General features: G+C 37.7%; 2 protein-coding genes across 3 annotated transcripts in view; one reads left to right on the forward strand and one right to left on the reverse strand.

Annotated features, from left to right (window-relative positions):
• Positions 1 to 14,891, forward strand: part of ATG14 (autophagy related 14) — a 74,791-nt gene extending 59,900 nt beyond the window's left edge. The window contains exons 11-12 of the transcript XR_008661645.1: positions 13,369 to 13,425; positions 14,864 to 14,891. The gene's annotated coding sequence lies outside the window, so the exon portion shown is untranslated. The remainder of the gene's footprint in view (positions 1 to 13,368; positions 13,426 to 14,863) is intronic.
• Positions 1 to 27,153, reverse strand: part of FBXO34 (F-box protein 34) — an 81,056-nt gene that overhangs the window by 18,428 nt on the left and 35,475 nt on the right. The window lies entirely within an intron of this gene.

Here is a 27,153-nt window from a genome sequence, read left to right on the forward strand (position 1 = left end):
TAATTACTTCAACAGAAGATCCTAGCTTCCCTGGTTCTAAATTAATTATAAAGTATGCAGGGTTCACACCCAGAACCCTTCAGGTACTTCAATTATTAACAAACCAAACCACAACGGAAAACCTGATACCCAAGATCAGATTTCATTGCTGGGTTAATAGGTGGCAAAACTATACATACCAAACAGCAAAGCCAAACATAGTAAGAATTAGAAATGATACAAAACTCCTTCACCCCCAAATTTCTAGTAATAAGCCTATTCCTCTTTCTCCTATTTCCAATCTTATAGAAACAGACTATTTTTAGTACAAATAGAGTAACTAATGGTAATTCACAAACTGCTGGAATTTGTGACTCATGGGTCCAACTCTTCCTTGTCAGCCTCAAAGCAGGATTCTTACTCCCTAGGCAAGGTGGTCTTCCAACCTAACAAACAGTAGCCCGCTGGAAGAGAAAACAAAGATTTCCCTAAACATGCCAGCACCTGAGTTGTAAGGAATGTTTTACATCTACAAAGCACTTTTGTAAACATCTCAGCTGGCCTTCTTTCTGTTCCTCAGATCATCTGCATCTTGGGTCCTTTATACCAGCTGCTGCTCCTTTCCTTTCTTCCTAGTCTCTGTATGCCTACCCCCCCCCCATGGTTTTCATGTCACCACAAACCTATAACCTTCAATGTTTTGTATTTGCAGTCAGTAATCATTGTGCAGAAAAGGAGATTAAAGCTCAGAAACTGAAACTTGCTCAAAATCAAGTAGGGATGTAGCCATAACTTCAAAAGTCAACATTTTCTGATACACTATAAACTCAAAACACTACATTCTAAGTTATAAAAGATTCAAATAAAGAGATACACCAAGTTGTCCCTATGAAAACACCCTGCAATATGTCTTATTTCAGGAACGGACCACTCAGTCTCCTCTCATTTTAAACATTTCCCTCCAACTTTTAGAAAGCAAAGTAAAAAAAATCTAAGGGCTCTGTATCCAAAGCCTTCTACAGTCATTAGCAGAGAACTAAACATTACCCCAGAGGCAAACCAGCCAAACTATATATTACCTGGGATCTTACAGAGAGGTGACAGGGTTAGACCTAGTTTCATGCATAAGCAGACCCTTTACATCAGTGTTTCATATAACAATTATCCTCTAGGAGAGTAACATTTACTATAATTCTTATTTCTACTCTGAGCGAAATGTTTATATAGATGAGAAAAATATTAAATACCCAAGGATAACTAAATAGGAGATTCTTCTCTGGTTACTGAATTCAATTGGAAATAAGTATTTGGGACGCCTGGGTGGCTCAGCATTTAAGTGTCTGCCTTTGGCCTAGGGCATGATCCTGGTGTCCCCAGATTGAGTCCCGCTTCAGGTTCCCTTAATGGAGCCTGCTCCTCCCTTCGGGTTCCCTTAATGGAGTCTGCTTCTCTCTCTACCTGCTGTGTCTCTGCCTCTCTCTCTCTCTCTCTCTCTCTCTCTGGTCTCTCATGAATAAATAAAATCTTAAAAAAGGAAAATAAGTATTTAACACCTACAGATATGCTCCAATGTGCTTGAAACCCTGATTTAATGAAGACAAAATGAAAGCCAATGTGTGAACAAAGATTTCAACAGCAGCTCAAATGGGAAAAGTAGAGAAGATGAGTTATCACAGTATCTTTAAAATTGAGAAACACTAAAGAATTTGAGAAGTGAATGTCAGCATTTATATTGTAATCAATTTAGTTTTTCAAACTTTATTCAAAATAGTGTCAAAATAATACTAAAGTATTATATATGTTATGTATTTTCTCTTTATAGTTGCATAAGATCTAGAAACATACAGGGTTTACTAGTTTTATTCACACGTATTTAACTACATAATAATGTAAAAATTTTTAAATTCTATCTATATTAAAGAGTCCTGACAAATTTCTTCTTTTGGATGGGATTCACATTATTAAAATTTTCAAAATACTGCTCCATACCAGAAATTATCCAAATTCAAGAGAAGATGAAAGCAGCATAGGAGAAACTGTATTTATGAGTATATACCAGAGATTTGATTAAAACTACAAAGAAGATAGAGATCTCTAGACCCACCCTCATCCACATCTGTAACACTAACAATCGCACTCAAGTTGCAACTATTGGGGCACCTGGTGGACTTAGTAGAGCATGCAATTCTTGATCTCAGGGTTGTGAGTTCAAGCCCCACATTAGGTAGAGAGCCAGAAAGAAAGAACGAAAGAACGAACGAGTAAGTAACTATATTGTGGGACCTAAAGAGATCAGGCCTTTCTTATCCTTGGGAATTTTCACCAACCCTTAAAGTTGGTGAATTTCTTTTCATTACACATCACAAGTATAAAATAATTTCCAGTCCCTAATTTGAACATTCAAGCAATCATTTCTCCTTCTATCAAATCTCAATTTGGGAGCTATGAGACTAACTAAATCTTTCATTCACTCACTCATCCACTATGTACCAGGAACTCATCCAAAGACTGGGGATACAGCAATGAACAAAATATAAAAATACTCATCATCATTAAATATACATTCTAGCTGGAAGACAAATAATGCCTATGTACATAAAGATCTTTATGTGAAGAAAAGGAAGTATAGAGTATATGTATCATACATAATATATTTAACACATAAGATTTTGGAAAGCTATTTTACAGTCAAACATACCATGACATGAAAAAATTCTTAATAGAACTCATTAGAAAGAACATGAGTGCCTATTTACATGACAAACCTAGAAATGAGGTCAAAATATCAGGAAACAAACAAAATAGCACATAAAGCAAGGTCTTTTTGGAACTGAATCTGATCCTGGTGCATGCTCAAACCATTTCTAAAACACTCCAGATCTGAAACAAATTTTAGAAGATTTATGGGGAGACACATGCACAAAAAAAACTTCAAAGAGATTTTGAAACAATATAAGGGAAAGGAAGAACACCCAGGAATCACATTAAAAATCAAGAGATTATTCTTTAGGTCACTCATTGGTAGCATAAGAATACGGTATGTCCTAAGTTTTTAACACTAAAACTAAATTTGATGGAAAAAGAAAAGTGATGTCACAGCTATCTGATGCAACTCAGCTCTAAATTTCTTGCATGATTACAGGAAACACACAAATCAAAACTACAGATATATATGCCTTCTATGGGTTCTCAGTTGGAAAGATTGCAAGGGAAAAGAAAAATGGAAAACAAAAAGAACAAATATTATCTTTGAACTTAACATGAAAACAAAGGCTAGCCATAACGTAAAGAAAAGTAGTACTAAAATTAACATTTTTTCCTAGCATAGCCCTATTGAAAAAGGAAATGGGAAGGCTTCAGGGCAAATTTTTAACAGAAAAATCAAATTATTGTGAATTTTCTTTTTGGTCTTAAAGACTTAAATCTCAAAATGCCTTTTCTAAAAACAAGGTTGCACAGGTATTTTTTTTTTAAGATTTTATTTATTTATTCGTGAGAGACACAGAGAGAGAGAGAAAGAGAGAGGCAGAGCCAGAAGGAGGCTCCATGCTGGGAACCCGAAGTGGGACTTGAACCCGGGTCTCATGGTCACGGCCTGGGCTGAAGGCAGTGCTAAACCGCTGAGCCACCCAGGCTGCCCTGCACAGATATTTTAATTCTATCCCACTATCACACACATCCTACTGTAACAGAAAATTCAGTGACTCTCCAAAATAATATTGAATAGAATTCTACTTAAAATTTTAGAGAGTGATTAAAAAGCACCAAGAAATTTAAAACTTGGTTAAACATCCTTTAAAATCATCTTATTATTTCATGTTCAAAACAAAACAAAAACAAAAAAGTGTAATGTTTATTTGGTTTCCAGAAGAGATCCCTTCTTGTTGTGGGAATTTATAAAGTCTGAGAATCAAAAAACCATGAGATGACCACCTAGCCATGTCTTCATACACAGATGCAGGACCAGAAAATCCACTTTTATCATTGCACTCTTGAGCTGATAAGGCTCTAAAGGCTAGCTTTTACTAAAAAATTAGTGTCAATTTATTAAGTCATAATGGGGAATCAAAATTCTAACTTCAGAAATTGAAGTATCTGAGTCCTCCATTCATTATTTGTCTCCTCTCATGGTATCAATGTTACTAAACCATAAGTTTTGGATTACACACGAAAAAAGTAAAGAAAGAAAAATATCCTAAGGAATAATTCAACCAAGTGATGATAAATCTTGATGTATAGTTTTTGACCCACAACTAATTAAAACCCTCTTAAGAACCAAAGAACTTGCTCAATACAAGAAAATTCTGCACCTCCACCCCTTCCTAACCGCAGAAAAAGCATTGCTTAAAAATTTTTTGAGCTCCTCCTTAAAGCCTAAATCAGCTTCAGTTTATCATAAACTTTCTTCATCTGATATAACCAAGTGGATTTTAACTTCCTAAGTATTCATACTCTTCTGAGCTTGAGCTAATTCCCTTAATAATGTTCTAAATCTCTCTAGCTACTCACTTACTAGAGCACAGTCTTTTTTCTTTCTTTTTTTTTTTCCAAGATTTATTTATTTGAGAGAGGGAGTAGGAGAGGCAACCGGAGAGGGAGAAAGAGAATCTCAAGCTGACTCCCAGCTGAGCAGAGTGTGCTAAGGCTGAGATCATGACCTGAGCTAAAACCAAGAGCTAGACACTTAATCAACTGAGCCACCCAGGCACGCCTCGATCATGTTCCTTCTAAAGATGCCTGACTACATTCACTATTACCCAGCTCTCCCAAATTTTCAGTCTTTACATTTCAGAGCTGAAAAGTATACTCACTTTAAAGAACAAACTTAAGCATTCATTCTTGTGGCAAATGTTATCCCATGTAATTAATTTTATACATTTTTAAGGAAGGTTTTAAGAATGGGAAGGGAATATTAGAGAAAAATTTAAAATATGCATCAACTTTAGAAATAAACTACTTTTTAGGGACTCCTGGGTGGCTCAGTGATTCAGTGTATGCCTTCAACTCAGGGTGTGATCCCGGGTTGGAGATCAAGTTCTTCATCAGGCTCCCTGTGAGGAGTCTGCTTCTCCCTCTATGTCTCTGCCTCTCTCTCTGCGTGTCTCACATGAATAAATAAATAAAACCTTAAAAAAAAAAAAAGGTAATAAACTATTTTTGAAGACATTTTGAACAAATCTCCATCAGCCCTTTCCTGGACCTAGAGGCAATGATTCTTTATAGTTTTGGGGGCAAATTTTCTCTACCCCACCCTCCAGGAACTTCTAATTAAGTACAATCTGTTTCACCATATGGGACTGATTGATATATTGGGGAACAATGTGAATAAAATGTGAATTTTGTGTTTGCTTATGTCAAAACTGCACTTAGGGGTGTCTGAGTGGCTCAGTCAGTTAGGTGTCTGACTTCAGCTCAGGTCATGATATCGGGGTCCTGGGACAGAGCCCAGAGTTGGCTCCCTGCTCAGCAGGGAGTCTGCTTCTCCCTCTCCCTCTGTGCCCACCACCTCACTCATGCCCTTTCTCTCAAATAAATAAATAAAATCTTTAATTAAAAAAAAAACTGTACTTGGGACTGCTGGGTAGCTCAGCGGTTGGGCTTCTGTCTTTAGCTCAGGGTATGATCCTGGAGACCTGGGATCAAGTCCCACATAGGGCTCCCTGCATGGAGCCTGCTTCTCCCTCCACCTCTCTCTCTCTCTGTGTGTGTCTCTCATGAATAAATAAATAAAATATTTAAATAAAACAATAAATAAAACTGTACTCAAATTTATTCTAGCCATACAGAAATCTCAAAAATGCAGCACACATCCCAATATCTTTTTTAAAAAAATTTAAAAATATATATGTCAAGTCTACACACCATCCATACCGTTTTCCTGGAAACGGAAAAAGTATTTTAAAATACTTTGCAGCAACACATGTTGAATTCACTGAGACATCCCAGGGCTCCTCAGACAGACTGCAAACTGGCTAAGTGCTCCACCCAAGTCTAATGGCTCTAAATACACACTATATGCTGTACCAAGTGGCCAACCCAAACCTCTCTCCACGACTCCAGGTTTGTATACTAACCATACAAAATCTCCACCTGGAAGTCTAACAAGCATCTCAAACTCAACATGTCCAAAATCAAAACCCCGATTCCCTGTGCATGTTCCACTACCATCCTCCCACAATCTTTCATACAGATTGAAAGGTTTTTTTTTTATTTGTTTATATATGAGAGACACAGAGAGAGAGAGAGAGAGATATGCAGAAACACAGGCAGAGGGAGAAGCAGGCTCCATGCAGGGAGCCCGATACGGGACTCGATCCTGGGTCTCCAGGATCACGCCCTGGGCTGAAGACCACGCTAAACAGCTGAGCCACACAGGGATACCCCCTGAAAGATTTCATATGAGAGATTTCATATGAATCCAACTACTACTGACCCTTGAACAATGAGGGGGATTAGAGGCACAGACACCTCCCACTCTCACGCAGTCAAAAATCCAAGTATAACTTCTGACTCGCCCAAAACTTAATAGCCTACTGTTGACCAGAACCCTTACCAATAACATAAAGAGTTGTTAAACACATAATGTGATATATGTATCATATACTGTAACTCTTACAATAAAGCTAAAGAAAATATTAAGAAAATCATAAGGAAAATACATCTAAAGTACTGTTCTATAAAAAAAATCCACACCAGTAGATCCATGCAATTCAGACCCCTGTTGCTCAAGAGTCAGCATGTACCATTCACCACCTCCACTATTACTCTGTTTTAAGCCACCATGGTTTCTCACTTACATTAGTCTCCCACTAGGTCTCAGTTCTACTCTTGCTTTCCATATGGTCTGCTCTCAAACTCAACAGCCAGTGTAATCTCTTAAGTAAAAAGGAAAATTCCATCTATCATTTTCTTCTGTACCACACCCCTGTTAAAAAGAAAACCTGAGGCCCAAAATGGCATCCCTTGGGCCAAAGTCACCAAAGGAGGGCTTAAATACCTAACTTAACTGCAGTACCAACCTCCCACAGAGATGTAGTCTTAACTGGTCAGTCAGGAATTTTCTGATCAGCAGAAATGAGGTAATCAGTCACAAGGCCCAACCCACTCCATCCCCCAAAGGAAGACGGAGTAATCAACATAATCAGACTCCTTGCCCTTCCCCTTAAAGGAAGAAAATCTAGTTCAAAGCCTTTTCTTTTGCTAACAACCTTCTTGCCCCACTCTTCTTCCTATAAAAATCTAACATTTAGTACACATCCTTGGAGCTCTCCTTTACTTACTAGGTTGAACACTACAGACTCATGAATCACTTAATAAAGCCAATTAGATCTTCAAATTTATTCACCTGAGTTTTGTTTTTTAGCACCCAGATATTTACTGTATCACTGACTGCTTCCATCTTTCTGCTCAAATGTCATCTTCTCAGAGACGAGAGGCACCCCTTACCATCCACATAAAGGAGTACTAGTTCCCACATTCCCTATTCCTTTTATCTTTTCTTTACATTCTCTGCAACAATTGCTCCCTCCCTCCTGACATGTACCCATGTTGGTGTACCTTCCTCTGACTGAACAGCACCTCAAGAAGACCTCTGTTTACTGCTCTATCAGGCCCCAAATGGTATATTATAGCCAATACTTGAATAAAAATTATACGAATTGTTTTAGGCCTTCAATGTTCTAAATGTCAAAATCCGCCCCCCCCCCCCCACACACACACACCCCGAGTTCACATTGGGAGTTTTTCTACCCTGAATCTCAAACTCTCCTGTTTTCTTAATAATAATTAAACTTATGCTTTTGTTAGGGGCACCTGACTGGTTCAGTCAGAAGAGCAAGTGACTCTTGATCTCAGGGATATGGTGTAGAGGTTACTTTATTTTAAATATTTTATTTATTCATGAGAGACACAGAAAGAGGCAGAGATACAAGCAGCAGGAGAAGCAGGCTCCATGCAAGGGGCCCGATGAGTGACTTGGTCCCAGGAATCTGGGATCAGGCCCTTAGCCAAAGGCAGACGCTCAACCACTGAGCCACCCAGGAGTCCCTAGAAATGCTTTTAAAAAATGCTTTTTTGAGGGGTCATCATTATCCATAATTATTCGGCTAGTCCAAAATGGATTATTTAAAAGATTTTATTCTTAAATAATCTCTACACACCCAACATGGAGCTCAAACTCACAAACCCAAGACCAAGAGTCCCATGCTATATACCTACTGAACCAGCCAGGCTCCCCTAAATACATTATATTTTAATTTTCCTAAACTCTTTAATTCTATTCATAAACTAAATGACTAGATAGCCCTCTATATTTTACTAGCTACCTGAAATTTTGGTTTAATTTTTTGACATCCTCCAAAAATCATGGTAGATGTCTCAGGCAATAAATCTTCAAATCGAAACCTATTCTTTTTCTCTCTCCACCAATCCTCTCCTCAGAACTAGTTTTGAATACAACTTTAAAACATATTTAAGGAAACTCTCTGAGATTCAGATCCCAAACAACCTTGTTCCACAGCAAGATCTAACACAAGGCACTTCAAAATCTAACCACATATTTAAACCAAAGATTATCTATGACCCTTGCCCAAACAATTTGGGCTGAATCTAAGAATCTTTTTACTTTTTCCTCATTGAACTCCCTAGTCCCCCTGACCTTCACCTGTTGTCTTCAATATACATAGCATGGGAGTGAGGGGTGAATTAATGAGCCTTAATAGGAAGCTACTTGATTATCCTCAGGCAGAAAGTACAGCCCATCTATTGTTTTAGAATCTTTGTAATGTGACAAAACCTCAAATGGGTATTTTACCTCCTCTACAAACTATTTCATCTGTGACTTGTGTATGAAGATGTTTAGACACACCCTGAGCAGACCTACTGTTTAATCTACAAAAAAGTATTTGGATTGTTGTAGGTCCTTCTGAAAAGCAATGGACCGGCATCCCACCCCACTTCAAAAATGAGTTGGCTCCTTGTTACTATGGTGATAAGCACCCTGTGAACAGAGATAATTTGCCACATGCTTAAAATTCAAAGCATTTTGTAGCTTTGTTTTATCAGGAACAAGGTGGGAGGAGCCGAGAGAACCAATTATGGAGTATATTTATAAACACTTAAAGGAGTGTGTTTCTTGATTCTGAATAACAAGATTTTAAATTGTTTACAGTAAAAAATGAAGGAAAATAAGAGGGCTGAATAAAATAAACATTTTGGACTATTTCTAACATCTACAGCTCTACACCATTGCTGTACTTGGCACTACAGATTTTCCCGAACAGAAAAACTTGTGTGTTAGATGTGTTTTGTATATGTGTGAGCAATCTGAAAACCAATTAGTTTTCTCACCTGCATTTTTCTCCTGCCAATGTGTTTTGTGTATGTGTGACCAACCATTAGTCTGGAAGGGAGGAAAAATCCACTCAAGTATCCAGATATCAACCAAGTAGTGCAAACTCAATGCTCCTGAAACATCAACAGTTTGAAGGAAAGATACCCTATCAATAAATTCTCAAAAGGAAATAATATTCAGTACCAATTCCTGCTTTTCAAAAAAATTCTTACCAAACTAGGGATACAGGAAAACGACCTTAATAAAAGGAAACAGAAATTTATGAAAAATAGCATACACAATAGCAAAATATTAAGAACATTCCCATCTTATAGTCAGGAATAAAACAAAGATGCCAGCCATCACATTACCAAAAAACAAGCACTAAAATATTCAAAAGAAAGAGACAAAAATTTGTCATTATTTGCAAACTACAGCTTATGTGGCTTATTAAAAAACAAATTAAAAACTACTTGATCTAATAGTTCAAAAACTTACCAGATAAAAGATCAAAATATAAAGTCAAACAAAAAATATTAAAGAATTTCCACATGACTCAGCAACTCTATTCTTAGGTATATACCCCCAAAGAACTGAAAATAGATACTCAAATAGTTGTACACAAAGTTTTATAGCAACACTATTTAAAATAGGTGAAAAAGTGAAAGGTGAAACCAAACCAGATGTCCATCAGTGGATGAAAGGATAAACTGTGGTATTTACATACAATGGATTAATAAAGTAATGGTGCAAGTACTTGTAGACAGCAAGATGGGGGAACCTGGGTGGCTCAGTCAGTTAAGCATCTGACTCTTGATTTAGGCTCAAGCTATGTTGGGCTCTGCACTCAGAGGGGAGTCTGAGATTCTCTCTCTCTTTGCCCCTTACCCCAAGAGAAAGCTAGATGGGGACACTTGTGATTTTATCTCAACTGAATTCTCACAGACTGACTGCTCAGACTGACTTCTCATTTGGTTCGTTAACTCTCTTCCCTCTGTGATCTTGTTTGTTGTGGGACTTAGGTTCTGCTTTGTGTGCCCTGTAAAAAGCCAAATTAAATATGATGAAACGTCACTGAGTTTGAAATCTTAAACCTGCTTGCTTTATGACTGAATAAAGCTGACATTGTAGGAAGACACAACTCATAAGCGTGCTTTCACAGCATGCTCATGACAGTTCTACAATGATGAACTTTTTTAAAACATTAAGTCAAATAATCCAGATACAAAAAGGTCACATATTTTATGATCCATCTGTAGGAAATGTTTAGAATAGGCAAAACTATATAGAGACAGAAAGATTAATGGTTACCTAGGCCTGTTGGGGAATGGGGGCAGAGAGGAAGATAGGGAGTGACAGGTATGAAATTTCTTTAAGGGGAAGATGAAAATGAGGTGATGGTTGCACAACTTTGTGACTAAACACCGGTGAACTATATTTTATTTTTTAAAGATTTTATTTATTTATGAGAAACAGGGGGGGGGGGCAGAGACACAGGCAGAGGGAGAAGCAGGCTCCATGCAGGGAGCCCGATGTGGGACTCGATCCCAAGTCTCCAGGATCACAACCCGGGCTGAAGGTGGCACTAAACCGCTGAGCCACCGGGGCTGCCTTGAATATTTTTAAAAGGAGAATCTTATGGCAAGTAATTTGTATCAAAAATTAAAATCTTTTAAAAAAAGAGTCAATAAAGTTTGCAGTGGGAAAAATAAAATTCCCAAAACATACAAAAAAACTAGAATAATCAAAACAGTATGGCAAGAGAGCAGAAACATAAATAGTTCAAGAACACAACATCCTAAATGATTAAAGCAGGATGTTTGAATAAACTGAGAAAACTGGATATTTAATCCCTACTTCATCATAAAAACTTAGAAGTGCCAGACTGAGTAAAATATAAAATCCAGGGGCACCTGGGTGGCTCAGTCAGTTAAGCATACAACTCTTGATCTCAGCTCAGGTATTGATCTCGGGGTCGTGAGAGGCTGTGTTGAGCTCCATGCTGGGCATGGAGCCTACATAAAAAAAAAGAAAAGAAAAGAAAAGGTAAAATCCAATTCTGTCAAATATGAGAGAATGATTTATTTATTTTTTAAAGATTTAACTTATTTATTCATGAGAGACACAGAGAGAGAGAGGCAGAGACACAGGCAGAGGGAGAAGCAGGGAGCCCAACGCAGGACTCGATCCCAGGTCTCCAGATCATACCCTGGGCTGAAGGTGCCACTAAACCGCTGAGCCACCCAGGCTGCCCGAGAGAATGATTTTTAAATCTTAGTGGGAAGTAACTCATCCTTCCTTAAAACATACAAAATATTGACATCTGACTAGTAAATACAGATTCTAAGCATCTATTTGGGGAAAAGACACCATAAAGTTAAAAGATAAGCAAAAGATTGGGAGAATAGTGTTTGCAATATATACAAAGGATTCATTTCCATATTAAAAACTTGACCCAATCGGATGGAAAGAGAGCAGGAGAGAGGGTCAGTAGTTAGTATAATACTACTGGTATAAAACAACACAGAAAAGATTTATGTGTAGTTTGCAAATAGATAGAAAAATATATAATGTCCAGCAAACTGGTTAGTTGGAAGGAGAGTTAGGGATTTTTTTTTAATCTATTTTCAATGTTTGAATTTCTGACCACAGTGTATATATTAATTTTATAATACCAAAAACAACTGAAGAAAGAAAAAAGTCTGAGAGGCAAACTTTAGCTGAGGGACACTACAGGATTTTTAAGAGGAAATAACATGCTTGGTTCAGTGTTTTTGACAGATTCCTGGAGTAGCTTTAATAGAGAATGGATAGAAGAGGCATCAGTTTGGAAACAGCTATTAATTCATTTCTACATTCAACAAATGTTAAATACCTACTGAGGCTTGGCACTGAGCTAAGCACTGGGACCAGTTAGAAATGTCACAAGCTGTCTCTCCAAAAGGTCATATTATACCTACTTTGGGAATGGTGCAAAGGAAATAAAGGAAAATATCTTTTTTTTTTTTTTTTTGGTGGGGGCAAAAGTGAGGGATGTATGTAAAACCTTTGCCATTTTATTTTATTAAAAGATTTATTTATTCATTTATGAGAGACATGGGCAGAGGGAGAAGCAGGAGCCTGATGTGGGACTTGATCCCAGGACCCTGGGATAACACCTAAGCTCAAAGCAGATGCTCAACCACTGAGCCACTCAGGCATCTCACCTTTGTCATTTTAAAACATCTATGGGTAATATCCTTTGATTATTCCTTGTATTATAAGAGGACCGGCTACTCCTGATAAGTATAACTCGTATTTTGCCAACTCACTGAAGAAAAAAAAAAAAACAAACAAAAAACAAAAAACTATCAGCCTTTCTCTTAAAGTAACTATCTTATCTTCAAGATTCTTTGACTTTGGAAAGTCCAGTTCCTAAAAATCTCTAAAAGAAGAAATTTCAAAGCCATCATTAGTCATTTTCTGTCCTTTTTAAGATTATTTGGTTTTGTCAAAAGATGAATAAAAAGAGGACACAATATTAACTGTTAACCCAAAGGAAAAACATTTTAGTGAATCATATTAAGGATATTTTTAATTATGATTTAATCTGCATTGGTTTCTTTTTAGACGTGTTCCTATTTTATCACTGCCATCTGCTATTTCAGCAGCAAGCCAGTTTTAACAAGTTTTAATAAAGACTATGACTGTACATAAAAATTTTTTAAACTTTCTCACCTTAAAACTGATTTTTTTTAAATGTCCCCTAAATGAAAGGAGGCAGAAAAAAGAAACTGCTGATAAATTTGGTGAAAATTTTACCCTACCATTTGGCTTAGGACATTTCAAAATCTGAGAGGTGTGGCAGTAGCTGCTGATTATACCACTACTTAAGGCTGACTACTTTACCATCAAGGGCTGAGAAAAGGAGGTCTTCTGAGGTTGCTGGTCAGCAGGCAATTAAGGTCATCAGAAAGCCAACTGCCTGAGTGAGCTTTTTTAAAACTACCATAATGCTACCATAATTCTCCCCAAATCATGCAGACAAGTCCCTCATTTATATATTTGCTATTTCACAGGCATAACGTGTGCAACACCAAGGCAAATGCAAGTCCATTTCTGAGGAAAAGAGTATGGTAAGCATGACAGTCACAGGACCTAGATACATCTAGACAGTCTCAATTTCACAGTATTCTACTGTTTTCATGTAAGGTAATTTGTTAAATATATGATTCAAGATGATTTAATAGACCGAAAGGTTTTTTAAATAAATAAAGTTTAAAACATGGGAAAAAATCTTCTCAGGCTCTCCACAGAATTTTGGTTCTGAGCACATGATTTGGAAAAAACCTAGCATAATCCTCCCAACCAATCCTGTGTAAGAGAAGCATTTCTTCCCAAGTAGATCACCAGAAATTAAAAATGATTTTTAAAAATCCAATCAAACAAAAACAAAAAGCTATTAGCACATACAAAGGGTCTGACCTGAATGTATAAATCAGAAACAAAAGCCCTGCAATTAAAACACAAAAGATGATGAGGAAGGAGAGACTAGAAAAAGGAACAATAAGCAGTGGTTGCCAAAAACGCAAACATTTTTTGCAGATAAGTTTAATTTAGCAATTGAATATTGCTGTACACTGGATCTTACAGAAATAATTACCATCTTCACAGCTGTGAATAAGAAAGTTCAACTGGACATCTATTTCACATGTACGGTGTCAAATATTTATTTATTCCTTTTATATTCTGATATTTATTCTCTTTAGTCACAGCTAAAACTTTTAAGTTTCTTAAATACCAGAGTGGCCCACATCCTTCTTCTGAAGGACCACAGGCAACTGCTTTTACTTGAGCTGCTACCCTGGTATCCTATGACCTTCCTACTCAGACCTTATCCAACGGTAACCATCAATAGACAAGGGAGGAACCTTAATGGACTATGAAGTGGCCTAGTATGAAATTAAAGGAAAGGAGGGTCCAACCAACCCAACCAAATCAAATCTAATGGGAGGAAAGAGCACTGAATTTGAGCAGAAAAGGTTACAATTGGAGATAAAGTCATAAGATTAGAAGACTCACTAAATGATGGAGCAGTAACTGCCTGCTTCAGAGTGGATGAGATGGCCAAGTCACCAGATGCAGCCATTGAAGGACAACTAGAATTGCTACAGACCTAGGACAATTAGGTACTATTATCCCAATTCTCCTCAAACCAAACTATGTAATCTGAAATTGTATTATGTGTTTCCTTATGTCCCCACACATCCATATAAAAACCTAACAGCAGGTCTGATCTTCTGATTCAACACCTACTTACAGTTACTTCCTTCCTTTATGAAAAGGAAAAATATTCTAGAATCAGTAGAATTATTTCCTGACAGCATTTATATGTCTTGCAAACCAGCAGGGGGTTGGCTAAGCCTATTCAGAACCTCCTTAAATTGCTAAGGTTATTTACCTATTTATTCCAAGAATTATATCCCAGACTTCTGGGTAATACTAGATGGTGGACTAAACACATAGCTATTTGTTGATCTATCCCCAAACACTAACTTTTGTTTATTTTTAAAGATACAAACCAAAAGGGACAAAGAACTGGAGATTAAAGCCACAAATTTTGGAAAGCTGAAATATAAATGTCTAAAAGATAAAGGACTCAAAGACCCAAGAAAACGGCATCCTAAGGTAAGCTTCAGGGAACACTCACCAAAATGATGAGCAAGATAAAATGGGAAGGGTTAACAGAAAAATCTTTCTGAAATAGAATTCCCAGATCCAGTCTTTCAGACAGGCAGACAAATGTGCTTCCCTCACTCTTGCAAAAAAAGGCTGAAGGTAATCTAAAGAGGGTTAAAATAAAGGGTTATATGGACCAAGGAATCAACAGATAAGGTGAAGACAATTTAAGTTAACATATGTACTAGATCCCCATCCATGGTGTTTTGGTAAATATAAATGTTTAACAACTACCTAGGGGTGGGGTGGGGGTGGGTGGGGAGGAACAAGGGTAGTTATTTGTACTATTTGCTGCATTTTTATGGTATAAATACTCTTACCATAGTTGCTTCAAGCTAAAAAATGTTATCACCATACTCAGAGTTCAGAAAAGATGCTTGGTAGCCTATCACTTAACAGAATTTCCACCATATAAGTTAGATGTAAATAATATCAAAAGCATCCATAATAACATTTAGTAAAATAATTAGGGGGTGGTGAATTTTTAGTATTTATTGATTTGATTTTTAACATGACATTTAATTATAGACTTGTATAATCTTTTGTAACTGTTGTATTTAGCAAGTGGCTCATAAAGTTCCTGAAAATTTAACAGCTGTCTCTAATGTGCCACTACTAGTCACCAACTCCAGCTCCCTCTATCAATACCCTCAACCAAAAGACTGACAGGCCTCCACTTCCGGGCAGGGGAGATTAAGAGAGACTTCTCTGGAGAATATTATCAATTAGTCTAGGAAAAATATAATGACAAATTCTCAAACAAAGTTTGTTTGGCCAGATCTTCCTACGTGAAGCTCACAATTGTTAAATCCTACCGTATATCCAGAACTTCCAATCAGCTTTCTAAGATCCCACTACTAAATATCAGCAAATTAGGCACCTGGGTGGCTCATTTGGTTAAGTGTCTGCCTTCAGCTCAGGTCATGATCCCAGGGTCCTGGAATCAGAGTCCTGCATTGGGCCCCCGCACTCAGCAGGGACCCTGCTTCTCCCTCTCTCTGCCCTCCCCTCCCTACCCTGTGTTCTCTCTCGCTTACTCTGCTTTCTCAAAATAAATAAATACCAGCAAATAGCCAAGAACTGTTAGATCTCTCTAGCATAAAAGTAATGAAACAGAAAAAAGCAAGTTGGAAGAACTAGCAGGGTCAGCTTCATAGGCATGTGACCTAGGCAGTCACAGAGTGCCCTGCACTTAGAAGAGCTCTGTGTTCGGTTTAATGCTCTGCTGTTGTTGCCTTGAAATTCTTTAATAAATGACCCACACTGCCACTCTGTACTTGGCCCTGCAAATTACAGAATTAGTCCTTACAGAGATTATGCAGGCAGAAGAAAACTCTGGGGAGAAGGATATCCCGAGTATTTTCAGAAATATAAAAGAAAATACTGCAAACACAAAGAACAATAAACTTAAAACTAAAAAGTCAGAAAGTGAAGTGAGTAAAAGCATGCCTTCTAGGTAATTAAGAAATGCAATAGATAAAATGAAAAACTTGGGGTGCTCAATGGGTTAAGCTTCTGGCTTCAGTTCAGGCCATGATCCTGGGGTCCTGGGATTGTCCTGTGTTGGGCTTCCTGCTCAGTGGGCAGTCTGCTTCTGCCTCTCCCTGTCTCTGTGCTCTCTCACTCAAATAAATAAAATCTTTAAAATATATATAAAAAATAAAATGAAAAATACATTAGAATAGAATAAGAAGATTGGAAGATCAATCCAGTAAGTCCAGTATCTATGTAACCAGAGTTCAAGAGAAAACTAAGAAGGAAAAAGAAGAGGAGAAAGTCTGGGTGCCTGACTGGCTCGTTGGAAAAGCATGTGACTCCTGATCTTGGGGTTGTAAGTTCAAACCCCACAGTGGGTACAGAGATTACTTAAATGAATTTTTAAAGGGGGGCGGGGAGAAAGTCATCAATAAAATAGATCCCAGATTGAAAGGGTTCATCAAGTACCCAACACAATGGATGGAACCAAACTCACATTAAGGCACCTTACTGTGCAGTTTCAAACACAGAAAAGAACCAATCACATAAATTATCAGGAACTTATGTATCAGAATACATGCTGCCAAAATAAAAACACAAACCAAGAAACAGGAAGATAGGAGATCTAGAAAACAAGAAATCTAACACAGGGACTGCTAGGTGGCTCAGTGACTGAGTGTCTGCCTTTGACTCAGGTTGTGATCCCGGGGTACTGGGATGGAGTCCCACATCAGGGAGCCTGCTTCTCCCTCTGCCTCTCTGGGTCTCTCATGAATAAATAAAATCTTAAAAAAAAAAAAGAAAAGAAAAGAAATCTAACACAAAGAGGCAAAGGGTATCCCCAGGATGCTGGTGAAGGGAAGTCCCAGGATAAGAGCTGTGAATAAAAATCGTGGCAATCAGTCCAGGTGGAAGCACATCTTCAAGAATATAGGAAACTGGGGCACCTAGGTGGCTCAGTTAGTTAAGCATCTGCCTTTGGCTCCGGTCATAATGCAAGAGGTCTTGGGATCAGGCTCTCTACTCAGTGGGGAGTCTGTTTCTCCCTCTCCTGCTTCCCTCCAGTGCTCTCCTCTCTCATCTCAAATAAATTGTTTAAAAAAGAGAGAGAATATGGGAAACAAAGAGAATACCTGAAGTGTCAGAACTTCCTGAAAAATATGGACAAGTTGCAGTCTGAGCTACATTAGTGAGAAGTTTCAATTTGAAAATAAAAACAATCGAAAAGAAAGAAAAGAAAGAAAGAAAGAAAGAAAGAAAAGAAAGAAAGAAAAACAAAAAAATTTTTCAGGGAAACCCAAAAGTTGTATAAAAAAGTACAAGTTGGGGTGCCTGAGTGGCTCAGTCGGTTAGGTGTCTGCCTTTGGCTCAGGTCATGATCCCAGGGTCCTGGCATCAAGTCTGGCATCTAGCTCCCTGCTCCCTTTCTTCTTCTTCCTCTGACTGCCACTAACCCCACTTGTGCTCTCTTTTTTATATATTTTATTTAAATAAAATATATTAAAAAAAGAAGAGAAGAAGAAGAAAAGTATAAACGTTCATAGATTACTCCACGGCTTAACTGTGAATAACATGTTCAGTCTTTTTTAAGATTTTATTTATTGAGAGAGTGAGCAAGCATGTGCATGTGTGCACCACTGGGTGGGGGAGGAGCAGAGAGAGAGGGAGAAGCAGACACCCTGCTGAGCAGGGAACCCAATGTGGAGCTTGATCCCAGGACCCTGGGATCATGACCTGAGCCAAAGACAGATGCGTAACCAACTGAGCCACCCTAGAGCCCCACATGTTCAGTTCAGTCTTAACTGTGTAAACACTGAATACCAATCTAAGTAGTTATGAAAAACTACACTAGGATGGGAGAAGAAAAAGAAAAAAGGATACCTGAGGAAGTCAAGAAAGAACTAAATCCTGCCATAATGGAAAATCAAGAGATACTACCTGAAGCTGAGAAATGAAGAAATCAGAACACAAACATGCTGTTAAGAATGACAGTGTTCAGAACTTGCTACCCCAAAATACGGTGCCTTGGCATTCTGAGTATTTTAAACTGAAGAAATCTGAGAAATGGCAGGTGCAGGACAGACTTTCTGACCTTCCCTTCTCTCCTGAGGTAGGTCCTAAGACCTTCATGTAAGAGATGTCCTTACTATACTCAGAGAAAAGGAATATCCTTGTGAAGATGGAGGGATACAGAGAGAAATCCAAAGGAAATGGCTCTGCTAAGTTTCCCCAGTTTAATACTCTTAGCTCATACCTTTATACTGTCACATTTTTCTATGACGTTCCACTCTTCCATCAAATCTAGTATAAAAATACTCAGGCTTAACCATTTCTTCAGCTCTTCATTTCCTTTTGAAGCCTCCTGTGTCACATAAACCTTTAGTAAATAAATGTGTATGCTTTTCTCTTGTTAAAATGTCTTTTGTCAGGCCAATTTATAGAACCCCAGCTGGAAAACCTAGAAGGGTAGTAGGGAAAAGACTTTTCCTCCCCTACAAGAACACAGAGATAAATGCAAAAAGAATCAGCTCTAAGAAATTAAAATGTCTGCCTCTAGACAGGGAGAAGTGGGAGATGAAGTGGGAGGAGAACTGAAGCTTTCAAAACAAGTCTTATCAGAGCTATTAAATATGCACATTTAAAACTTTGATAAAAAGTACAAAATAAAAATGAGAGAAACTAGCAGGAAAACTTTAGAATGTTTTAGTTCATGATTCCTCTTTCTTATTACAAGTTTTCTCAAGAATTTTTCTCCTTTCATTTGTTGTGGTATTTCCAAATTTTCTGCAAAATTTGTTACCTGTATAATAAAAACTTAAGCATCTTACTATTGTCTAATGGTGTAGGAAAGATGTTAGAGTTCAGAGCCAATGGCCAAGAAAGAAATCTTGAGATGTCTCTGGTGCAAAAAGGTGGTTTTATTAAAGCATGGGGACAGGACCCATGAGTAGGAAGAGCTGCACTGGGATCATAAGGAGAGACTGATCATATACTTTCAAGGTGGGAGGGGGTTAGGGATAGCTTAAGTCTCTAAGGAATTTTTTTTTAATTTGTTTATTCATGAGAGACAGAGAGAGAGAGAGTCAGAGACACAGGCAGAGGGAGACGCAGACTCCAGGAAGCCTGACATGGGACTGGATCCCAGGTCTCCAGGATCACGCCCTGAGCTGAAGGGCAGCGCTAAACCACTGAGCCACCCAGGCTGCCCTCTAAGGAATTTTGGAAGCCAGGTTTCTTGGACCTTCAGGGGGCTACCTACTGTTAGGAAAAGGTTATTTATTACTGTCTAATAAAATTTTAGTCATGAGACCCTTCAGATGTAAATCAGTGAGTCATATGCCTGGGGGATGAGTGCTAACATATATCTTGGGGGATAGAGATAAAGGAAGTTTCCAAAGGAATTTTTATATATTAAAGTAGACTTACAGGATCCTGGAGGTCAAGCTAAGATTAAGACTGCCTTCTGCCCTTAGCAAAGTATTAACATCAAGGAAACTGAGTTCCTAAAGGGATGTCACTCTGCCTATTTCAAAGACTCGTCAATGGGCTGTAGGGAGTAAGGAAATTTAATTTTTCTTTTGCCTTTGTTTCCTATATCATCTAATATTCAAAATCATCTGTAACTTTATTAGTTAGGGATACTGCTATGTCATATGATACCCAATCTGGACCAGCTCAGGAAAAGGTGGTGGCTTATCCTCCAGGAGGTAGTTACCTAAGCAGTTTACATCAAATGACTCTGCATCTCACACTGCGTTTCCCTCTGCAAGCCTACATTATTTCCAAACACTATAAAGAGACTTTGCAGAGGCAGCCCGAGGGGCTCGGCAGTTTAGCGCCACCTTCAGCCCAGGGCCTGATCCTGGAGACCCAGGATGGTAGTCCCATGTCCGGCTCCCTGCATGGAGCCTGCTTCTCCCTCTGCCTGTCTCTCTGTCTCTCTCTCTCTCTGTCTCTCTCTCCCCCCCCCCCCCATAAATAAAATCTTTTAAAAAAAAGAGAGACTTTGCATTTAACTGTGAAAAATTCAAATAAACATAATTAACTCTAGAATGTGCCTTTAAGAGGCAACAAATTCAGTTTTTTCATACCTTTATTATTCCCGACACTAAATTAAAAGCTTTCAGTACACAGAGACTGTAATATACCATATGTTATTTGAACACAACTGGAGAGCATTTGTTTTTATTGTCTTTATATAGCTGTCAGGTCAGCTATTAGCTGTCGGCTGTCTGTCTAGCTAGAAAAGTTCTTATGAGCAGAGTTTATAAAACACGGTTCAGATAAATAATGTCACATTGTCTGTTCACCTTCCCAATGGATGATGTTGATGGTCATGGTCATCACAGGATGTTTAAGAAGGAATCTGCTTAGCACAGAGAACTAAGCCAATCTGAAAAACATATGTAGGCCAGTCAAGGCAGCTAGCTACACATGTTTTCACTTATTCCCTTAAGAGTGATTTGGTTTGTTTGGATTTGGTATAGAATCATTTCTGGATTTAAGGAAAACTAAACAAGGTTTTACAGCTTGTTATGTTGGCAGGCGGGCAGCCATGAAGAAATCCTAATCTAAAAATTATTCCTTTTGCTCTTAAAATTAAGGTAGGCTAGACATACCTGAAGACATGTTCTACATTTCTCATCGTCATCCCACCTAATCATAGCAAAGATTACCTTGTCTTCATTATTAATTAGTAAACCCTGGCCTGTCTGATCATGAGGACTCCCCTCACACACAGACCCCTAACACCAGTAAAATATCTGGCATAAAATACCAAATGTTTCTCAAACTGGCAACCAGAACAAACTGCTACCAGAATAATTTTTTTCCTCAAAGTCAAATTAAATTTTGCCAATGTACACAGAAACTAGTCCAGATTAGTGGCCATTAACCACTTCAATCTTATGATATTCAAAACTTCTTGTTCACACTACTTTAGGTAAATAATACTAAACTCTTCCAGCTTCTAGATAGCTTCCAGACTTAGGGGAAGTTCATCTGGTTTCTTGCCACCTCTATCTACTCTAGCTCACCCTCCCCAAAAAAGCTGCCTGTTTTTTGTTTTTGAAACAGCTTGCTATTTCCATCCTGAGTTTTCCCAAACTATTTCAGGGTCCTGACAGTTTTGCCAGTGACTAAGTCTCCTCCTGGGAATAGCTGCCTCATTATCACTATTAAAAACAGTCACTCCTAATACCCACTGATAAGGATCTGGAAACTCATTGTAACTTTGAGAATTCAAATCCCACCCTATCCAATCCAAAGATAAATGCATTACAAATGGAATTAACAGACTCACCACAGGACAGAACTCCAGCAGGTTTGTGTTCCAATTAAACTACTGAGTTTTGTGCATATTCCTCTTTCTTACTAATATGAAGAATTTTTTACCTTTTCCTTCCTCATAACTAATATACATTTATTACTAAGAGCCAAGCAAGCAAAAAAAACAAGGTGAACAAAATGCACATGCACTCTCACATACAAAAACTCAACAGCAAATGTCCTAATCCTAATATTTTTAAGGTAATAAAACCTTCCATATGATCTTCTGTTTCAGAAATATTTTGTGCAGCACATGTGTTAGGTGGGTAACTTTTGTTCTTGGCAAGATAATCCTCCTGGCTTGGAATAACAGCAGCAGATAACCTCAAATAAGAGGTCTTTTCCTATATCCCTCAAATGGAACAACTACTTAGAAACTTAATTCTTGCAAAACGAATATCCAAAACAGAGATGATCATAAGTTTATTCTATCTTCCTCAATATTAACGAAAAAAAATCACATAATCATAATCCACCATTCTGGAAACCTGAGATAGTGATACAGAGATGCCCCCCCCATTCACAGTGCCCCCAAAAAAGCAGTATCCAAAAGTTCTTTCACATCAACCAGAAGCAACCTCTGCCCCTTTGCAGTCAATGAGGAGAACATGCAGTTCAAGGGTACGTTAAGGGTACCCTTTTTGTGCCATAAATTCCCTTGGCAGTCTGTGAAAACTATAAACCTTTTTAAAGCAAAAACACACTAACATATATGCACCAAAAAAAGCCAATTATATTAAAATACAGTTATCAAAAATCTTTTTAAAAACTCATATAGTATAAAATACATTTCTTACTTTTGCAATATATGAAATAAGAAGCTCTAATGACAAGCCTATTAACTACCATAATTTCCACATTATGACCAACATATAAATGATATTTTCAAGATATGTTAACAACTGCATATGATAAAATTATGTGGCTTAAAGGAAATGGCTAATTTCAGCTAGAGATTAGTAAAAACAAGTATCTAACATTTTTCTCGTTCAAGTTCATGGACCCCCTGAAGCTTTTAAAACATAATCATTCTGAATATTTAAAGAGGCATTTAGAGATCATTTGGTTCAACCTCTTCATTTTAAAGATAGGGAGCTAAGGAGGAATTTATAGTACTGCTGCCTAAATCATCTTATTCCAAATCACTGGGTTCTGTTTATAGTAAACCACTGTTTTCTTTTTTTTTTTTTTAATATTTTATTTACTTATTCATGACAGACACAGAGAGAGAGAGGCAGAGATGCAGGCAGAGGGAGAAGCAGGTTCCATGCAGGGAGCCCAACGCGAGACTCGATCCTGAGTCTCCAGGATCATACCCGGGGCCAAAGGCGGCACCAAACCACTGAGCCATGGGGCTGCCCTAAACCACTGTTTTCTACTGAAAACCTGAACTTCACATCTAGCAATACTTAGCGCTTGCCTCAAGCTTCCATCTCAGTTTTAGCATCTGTAAAATGAAGATAATAATCCAAATATGGAAGAACCTTAATGTGAAAATCAAATGTAAAAATCTAGGTTAAAGTACTACAGTAGTACCTTTAAAGGTAAGGATAATATCAATGAATTTCATAAGAAATCAAAGACAAATTATTCTTGTTTATTAGTATACCTTAAGCATCACTGAATTCTTATTTAATACATTAAATATTTTATGCTAAAAGTGGACCTCCCAAAGGATATAATTGAACCTAAAAATAAGCCACTTCAAGTAGAAAATGATATGCTTAGAACAAAAAGTATTGGCTTTGGAGATGCACAACTAGAAATTATACGCCTTTAATTCTAGGTAAAATACTTGCTTTCTCTGGTCCTCCATTTCTGAATCAGCAAAATAAGAATAACTATATGTGATTGCCATGAAGGTCAGTAAGGGTCAGTCATCTTAAAGGGATCGACGAGGAACATAAGATTCAAAGATAATATTATAGAGCAGTAAGGAAGCTTTCCTGACTTCTGTGTTATGGATATTTGTTTTCTCCTCCATCACTTCATACAGTTATTTGTTTTTTTTATTTTATTTTAAATTTAATTTGCCGACATACAATATAACACCCAGTGCTGGGATGCCTGGGTGGCTCAGAGGTTTAACACATGCCTTTGGCCCAGGGCATGATCCTGGAGTCCCTGGATCGAGTCCCACATGGAGCTCCCTGCATGGAGCCTGCTTCTCCCTCTGCCTATGTCTCTGCCCCTCTCAGTGTCTCTCATGAATAAATAAAATATTAAAAACAAAACACCCAGTGCTCATCTCATCATGTGCCCCTCTTACATACAGCTATTTAAAATAAGATAAAGTACAGCAGAAATAATCCCTCTCCTTAATGGTCAGTACAGTCTCTCAGCAATCTAAAACAGAGCTACTCAAATAGCCAGCAATTTTTTTTCATAGAAAATCCTTGTTTAAAAATAAATACACAGGGGCCCCTAGGTGGCTCAGTCAGTTAAGCATCTTTGTCTCGGGTCATGATCCCAGGATCCTGGGATCCAGCCCTGCATTGGGTTCCCTGCTCAGCAAACAGCCTGCTCCTTCCTCTCCCTCTGCTGCTCCCCCTGCTTGTGCTGTCAAATAAATAAAATCTTAAAAAAAAAAAAAAAAAAAGATATTACGCAGTATTACTGTGCATTGAAAAAAGGAAAGGATTAGAACTAAAAAACCATTCCCAAATTTCTAAACAGACAAAAGTAAACAAACATTTAAAGGACAAGAGTCACCCAAAATAATTTAGACATATGAGTATTTAAACATGCAAGTGAAAAAATAAGTGCCAAGAGGGGTAAGGCCACTCAACTTCTTTCCACACATTTTATTTTGCTTTCCTTCACAAAAAGAAATCTAAGTGGTCTACTGTAGAGATGTCAAAGTTACAGTAACAAATATGCAAACATTTTAGTTGACTAGGAACAATATACAGAAAATACAGTAGGTAGTCCAAAGGAACACAAAAGGCTCATAGTACAAAGCAGATTTGTTAAACATTCAGGGCGGAAAAAAGAACCATTATCTGCCATGCCCTCCTGTCGCACCCTTTTATTTGTAGTCATAACTGCAAGCTGTTTTAAAGACAATGGCAATGTTATTAAGGGTACCTTCATGCCGTGCCAAAGCACATATACATAGCAATTCAGAACAATCAGTCTTACTTTCATGAGAGCAAAAGTTGCAGCCAAATTAAATGGGTGGATACCATATTAAACAATCTTGGAATTAGCTAATAGGATATAGGAAAAAATGATCCTAATGCAGATGCTAAATTCTCTTCCTCCTTTACACAATAAAAATTTTTATTATCTGAAAAGCACTATTAGAGGAAGGTTCCATTTAGTAAGACCTAAATAAATATGGACTGTTTTTAAGCACAAAGATACTTACTATTTCCTTGCATAATCCATAAACATAAAATATATGTGCTAGATACTAGATGTGACATATAATTTTCAAAAGGGTGTTGTGTAAAAACTAAGTAGAAACCTTTAAATATAAGCACTGCAACTCTACAGAAAACTACGTGTTTCACAAACATTTAATAGAAGTGGAAATTCATCGCAGGCAGTAAGTAGCAAAATAAAGCTTGGTTTGTATGAGTATTCTACTACTTATACAGGATTAAAATGTGGCACTTTATTCCGTCATTGTGGTTTGTCAACATTTTATTCAACCTACATTAATCACATTAATGCTCTATTAACTGACCTCAAGGCAAAAATCAGAAAAGGACTGAAAAAGACATTTAATAATAATAGGACCTGGGATGCCTGGGTGGCTCAGTCAGTTAAGCATCTGCCCTCAGCTCAGGTCACGATTCCAGGTTCCTGCGATGAGTTCCTGGGATTAAACCCTGCATGGGCTCCAGCACAGCATAGGCTCCCTGCTTGGTGGGGAGTCTCCTGCTACCCCTCCCTTCTGCATGTGCTCAGGCTCTCTCTCTTTTAAATTTAAAATAAATTTTTAAAAAATAATGATACGACTTTATATTCACATCAGCATGGCCTTATACATACATAACAGTACTTTTACTAAGGTGCAGGAAAAATGAGAGAGAAAATTCAGGTCTTGGAGAAATCCCAGTATTGAGCTGATTCAATGAAAATTTTTGCAAAGCAATTTTTAATAGTTTGTTTTTAAAAGTTTTGTTTTTGAAACCTCTTTATCAAATGCAATTCTAATGCATTAATCAGAACTTATATTTTAGGTCAATTAATTGCTAGTTTAGAGAAATCTATTGCTCAAACTAAAATGAAAGGGGAGCTGAAAGGGGAGTGTCTTCTCAAACCAGCTATTTTTTTAAAAAAGATTTTATTTATTTATTCGTGAAAGACCCAGCGAGAGAGGCCAGAGACATAGGCAGAGGGAGAGGCAGGCTCCCTACAGGGAGCCAGATGTGAGACTTGATCCCAGCACCCCAGGATCATGACTTGAGCCAAAGGCAGATGCTCAACCACTGAGCCACCCAGATGCCCCAGACCAGCTATATTTAAAAGAATCCCAAGGGTTTAAGCTCTTCCTGAGTACTTCCTCAGTAGATACAGCATCTACTGCCTTAGTGTGCTAGGAACCACTCAAGATTGTTTTTGTTCTTTGTGGCAAAAATTAAATAGATAAAACCCATACTTTTAATAAATCTTAAAAATGTATTTTGATAAACAAACCAGTCTCACACAGAGCTCCAAATCTAGAAAGATGATTACAATAAAAATGGGTTGGTCATCTAAATTATTTGCAATTTACAGTGACTTTAAACAAAATCAGTGATTTTGTGTGTGATGCCACACTTTTAACTTTTTAAGTTATTTTAATTCTAGTTAATACAGTAGTGTTATGTATTAGTTTCAGGTATACAGTATAGTAATTCAACAGTTCCATACATCACCCCTGTGCTCATCACAAGTGTACTCATTTTCTGAGGCATACTTTTAAACTTATCTGGCAAATTAGGTGACAGTGAGGCAAGAAAGCACTACAAAAAAACAAAACAGGGCAGCCCTGGTGGCCCAGCAGTTTAGCGCCACCTTCGGCCCAGGGCCTGATCCTGGACACCCAGGATCAAGTCCCACGTTGGGCTCCCTGCCTGTGTCTCTGCCTCTCTCTCTCTCTCTCAGTGTGTGTCTCTCATGAATAAATAAAATCTTAAAAAAAAAAAAAACAGCGATATATCTCATGTCTCAAAATAGCATTCCCAAAAGACCGCCCAAATCAAATTTTTGTAAATTGGCTTCTATTTTCCTCTTCATCTCTAAAAAAAAAAACCACACACACAACTGTATGATAATCCCATTTTGGGGGTATGGTGGTGGTGGAATATGATCAGACATAATAAAGAAAA

Source organism: Nyctereutes procyonoides, unplaced genomic scaffold (genome assembly GCF_905146905.1).
Source record: "Nyctereutes procyonoides isolate TBG_1078 unplaced genomic scaffold, NYPRO_anot_genome, whole genome shotgun sequence".
NCBI lineage: Eukaryota > Metazoa > Chordata > Mammalia > Carnivora > Canidae > Nyctereutes > Nyctereutes procyonoides.